The sequence below is a fragment of the Schistocerca cancellata genome, chromosome 7 (genome assembly GCF_023864275.1).
Source record: "Schistocerca cancellata isolate TAMUIC-IGC-003103 chromosome 7, iqSchCanc2.1, whole genome shotgun sequence".
Taxonomy (NCBI): Eukaryota; Metazoa; Arthropoda; class Insecta; order Orthoptera; family Acrididae; genus Schistocerca; species Schistocerca cancellata.
In genome coordinates, this window is record NC_064632.1 from 299,174,128 (window position 1) to 299,179,127 (window position 5,000).

Below are 5,000 nucleotides of genomic sequence, written 5' to 3' on the forward strand. Positions count from 1 at the left end.
CTCCAGTCACGAGCGAAAAGCGCATCCTGACGAGACATAACTGCTGTGACATACTGAAGCTGCCTCAGACATTCACTTACAATGATCACTACCAACGAACCTCGGCCCCCCCCCCCCCCAACACACTCTCTTACCACGTTGTGTACTGTAATCCAACCCATTTCGCACCTTAACCTAACCCATTTTGCACCTTAACTTAACCAAATTCGTAACGCAATTTGTACCGCAATGTAACGCAATGTGTACCGCAATGTAACGCAATGTGTACCGCAATGTAACGCAATGTGTACCGCAATGTACCGCAATGTGTACCGCAATGTACCGCAATGTGTACCGCAATGTGTAACGCAATGTGTAACGCAATGTGTACCGCAATGTGTACCGCAATGTGTAACGCAATGTGTACCGCAATGTGTAACGCAATGTGTACCGCAATGTGTAACGCAATGTGTACCGCAATGTAACGCAATCTGTACCGCAATGTAACGCAATTTGTACCGCAATGTAACGCAATTTGTACCGCAATGTAACGCAATTTGTACCGCAATGTAACGCAATTTGTACCGCAATGTAACGCAATTTGTACCGCAATGTAACGCAATTTGTACCGCAATGTAACGCAATTTGTACCGCAATGTAACGCAATTTGTACCGCAATGTAACGCAATTTGTACCGCAATGTAACGCAATTTGTACCGCAATGTAACGCAATTTGTACCGCAATGTAACGCAATTTCTACCTTAACCTAACCCACGTTGTGCCTTAACCTAACCCACGTTGTGCCTTAACCTAACCCACGTTGTGCCTTAACCTAACCCACGTTGTGCCTTAACCTAACCCACGTTGTGCCTTAACCTAACCCACGTTGTGCCTTAACCTAACCCACGTTGTGCCTTAACCTAACCCACGTTGTGCCTTAACCTAACCCACGTTGTGCCTTAACCTAACCCACGTTGTGCCTTAACCTAACCCACGTTGTGCCTTAACCTAACCCACGTTGTGCCTTAACCTAACCCACGTTGTGCCTTAACCTAACCCACGTTGTGCCTTAACCTAACCCACGTTGTGCCTTAACCTAACCCAAGTTGTGCCTTAACCTAACCCAAGTTGTGCCTTAACCTAACCCAAGTTGTGCCTTAACCTAACCCAAGTTGTGCCTTAACCTAACCCAAGTTGTGCCTTAACCTAACCCAAGTTGTGCCTTAACCTAACCCAAGTTGTGCCTTAACCTAACCCAAGTTGTGCCTTAACCTAACCCACGTTGTGCCTTAACCTAACCCAAGTTGTGCCTTAACCTAACCCACGTTGTGCCTTAACCTAACCCACGTTGTGCCTTAACCTAACCCACGTTGTGCCTTAACCTAACCCACGTTGTGCCTTAACCTAACCCACGTTGTGCCTTAACCTAACCCACGTTGTGCCTTAACCTAACCCACGTTGTGCCTTAACCTAACCCACGTTGTGCCTTAACCTAACCCACGTTGTGCCTTAACCTAACCCACGTTGTGCCTTAACCTAACCCACGTTGTGCCTTAACCTAACCCACGTTGTGCCTTAACCTAACCCACGTTGTGCCTTAACCTAACCCACGTTGTGCCTTAACCTAACCCACGTTGTGCCTTAACCTAACCCACGTTGTGCCTTAACCTAACCCACGTTGTGCCTTAACCTAACCCACGTTGTGCCTTAACCTAACCCAAGTTGTGCCTTAACCTAACCCAAGTTGTGCCTTAACCTAACCCAAGTTGTGCCTTAACCTAACCCAAGTTGTGCCTTAACCTAACCCAAGTTGTGCCTTAACCTAACCCAAGTTGTGCCTTAACCTAACCCAAGTTGTGCCTTAACCTAACCCAAGTTGTGCCTTAACCTAACCCAAGTTGTGCCTTAACCTAACCCACGTTGTGCCTTAACCTAACCCACGTTGTGCCTTAACCTAACCCACGTTGTGCCTTAACCTAACCCACGTTGTGCCTTAACCTAACCCACGTTGTGCCTTAACCTAACCCACGTTGTGCCTTAACCTAACCCACGTTGTGCCTTAACCTAACCCACGTTGTGCCTTAACCTAACCCACGTTGTGCCTTAACCTAACCCACGTTGTGCCTTAACCTAACCCACGTTGTGCCTTAACCTAACCCACGTTGTGCCTTAACCTAACCCACGTTGTGCCTTAACCTAACCCACGTTGTGCCTTAACCTAACCCAAGTTGTGCCTTAACCTAACCCACGTTGTGCCTTAACCTAACCCAAGTTGTGCCTTAACCTGCTCTGTAATTGGCATATGACACGTTACATTAATCCAGTGTTGTCTAACCACAACCCTCTGAATATAGTTCGCTACTCGCACCGCCCACCCTCTTGTGTATCGTTTCATGTTCAACACTTCGCAAGTGTTGCTTACTTTTTACATGCTCCCGCTGTACACTGTAATGTGGACGACTGCAGGATGTACATCGCCCCCACCCTCCCCCCTGCCTTCGCACGCTGGTCGTTCAGGTGCTTGCGTGTTCAATGCCCTTCGCAGCTGTTCACTGGCATTCGCATGTCGAAGCGCTCAGTCTACGTCGTGGTACGGCCTGTGTCCACTGTCCGCTGATGTCGTAAGCTTAACCCTCACATTGTACTGCACATAGGTCCGTATGTACTGCATGATACGCTGTGGCACATGTGTGACCGTACAACGACTGCGCCCAACAACAGCGAACCATACGGTCCAAATGTTGTGCACTCAGCCACGTGCCGTCTCCCCATAACAGCTACATTGCAGTGTGGTACGCCATAGAGACGTGTGGGATTAACGGACGCCCTGGATGGCGATCAGCATGAGCCGTCTGTTGATGTAGTGGCGCGTGTATTCAAACGTAGTCGTCTCTTCTCACACAGTGTGATAGCATGGTGCACCGCGTTCCACATCTGCGACATGGTACAGATGCTGGTTGACAGTCGGTCTCGTAATGGACATCGCATACGTAGGGGGCCACCTCCCACGTGTTCTCTAGTCGTGCACATTTTGTTGCGTGTATGTGGGCAGACGTAGTGTGTCGTGACACCTAACAGACAGGTATGCAATAATCGTTGCATTTGCAAACTGGGATGGACGTCTACGTTTGCTGGTGACGTTACGCAAATGAACAACTGGTAAACCCATTGTGGTGCGGTTGTTGTTGCTGGAGGTAAATCAGTAAGGGCAAATCTGTGTGTGAAGCGATACGCGGCGGTGGCTGGGTGGGACCGTCCCCGGCCGGTGAGGGGGGGCCGCCCGGCGTGCTGGCCGCGCGGTGCGTGGGCGCACGCGCTACAGCCGGCTGGTGGGGGCGCCCAGTGGCAGGCGCGCCGGCCGACGGACGCGGCAGGCGGCGCAGCTGCGCGCCGGGGCACCCTGCGCGCGGCGCCGGGCGGCCAAAGTGGGTCCTCGCGGGCCCGGTGCGAAGCGCGGTGGACATCTGCAGTGTGCTGGTCCGACTGAGGACTGTGTGCGTTGAGGATGCGCCGCCGCCCGGCACTCGGCGCCGCGACGCCGTCTGCTGCTCGGTCGCCCCAGCGGTTCTCGCTGGTGGTTTGTATCGCAGTTGTGCAGACGTGTTGGCACGTGCGCTGTGCTGGGAGAGTTCGCTTCGGCACCCACGTGGGGCCTTTGCCCTTCTGTGGCGCTGGCGTTGGAGCTGCCGGTCACCGTAGGTGGCGCGTGTTGTCTCCCGCCGGCAATGCCACGACAGCACGCTCCCGGGCCTCTGTCGGCAGCGGCAAGCTCAGTTGGGAGCACGGGTGGTCGCACCTAAAGCGTCTACTCGCCTAACTCCGGGCGATTGCGCCTCTCTCGAACCCGACCAAGTACTTAGGACGGCGCTGCGCGCCGCCGGGACCTGAGAGGGTTTCGAGGTGTATTGTGCAGGGGAGCTCAGCCTCCTCCTGTTTGCAGAATAATTGAGCGGACGCTTGCGTGTTCGCGCGGGCCCCTGGGACACACTCCCGGGCGGCCGGCTGCTCAGCTCTAGTTGACGCAGCTCCCTGGTTGATCCTGCCAGTAGTCATATGCTTGTCTCAAAGATTAAGCCATGCATGTCTCAGTACAAGCCGCATTAAGGTGAAACCGCGAATGGCTCATTAAATCAGTTATGGTTCCTTAGATCGTACCCACGTTACTTGGATAACTGTGGTAATTCTAGAGCTAATACATGCAAACAGAGTCCCGACCAGAGATGGAAGGGACGCTTTTATTAGATCAAAACCAATCGGTCGGCTCGTCCGGTCCGTTTGCCTTGGTGACTCTGAATAACTTTGGGCTGATCGCACGGTCCTCGTACCGGCGACGCATCTTTCAAATGTCTGCCTTATCAACTGTCGATGGTAGGTTCTGCGCCTACCATGGTTGTAACGGGTAACGGGGAATCAGGGTTCGATTCCGGAGAGGGAGCCTGAGAAACGGCTACCACATCCAAGGAAGGCAGCAGGCGCGCAAATTACCCACTCCCGGCACGGGGAGGTAGTGACGAAAAATAACGATACGGGACTCATCCGAGGCCCCGTAATCGGAATGAGTACACTTTAAATCCTTTAACGAGTATCTATTGGAGGGCAAGTCTGGTGCCAGCAGCCGCGGTAATTCCAGCTCCAATAGCGTATATTAAAGTTGTTGCGGTTAAAAAGCTCGTAGTTGGATTTGTGTCCCACGCTGTTGGTTCACCGCCCGTCGGTGTTTAACTGGCATGTATCGTGGGACGTCCTGCCGGTGGGGCGAGCCGAAGGCGTGCGACCGCCTCGTGCGTGTTCGTGCGTCCCGAGGCGGACCCCGTTGAAATCCTACCAAGGTGCTCTTTATTGAGTGTCTGGGTGGGCCGGCACGTTTACTTTGAACAAATTAGAGTGCTTAAAGCAGGCAAGCCCGCCTGAATACTGTGTGCATGGAATAATGGAATAGGACCTCGGTTCTATTTTGTTGGTTTTCGGAACCCGAGGTAATGATTAATAGGGACAGGCGGGGGCATTCGTATTGCGACGT

General features: G+C 52.7%; 1 non-coding gene across 1 annotated transcript in view; it reads left to right on the top strand.

Annotated features, from left to right (window-relative positions):
* Positions 1-4,006: 4,006 nt before the first annotated feature.
* LOC126093598 (small subunit ribosomal RNA) overlaps positions 4,007-5,000 on the top strand; it is a 1,909-nt gene continuing 915 nt past the window's right edge. The window contains exon 1 of the ribosomal RNA XR_007521728.1: positions 4,007-5,000. This exon is cut by the window's right edge and continues 915 nt beyond it. This is a non-coding gene — a ribosomal RNA (small subunit ribosomal RNA).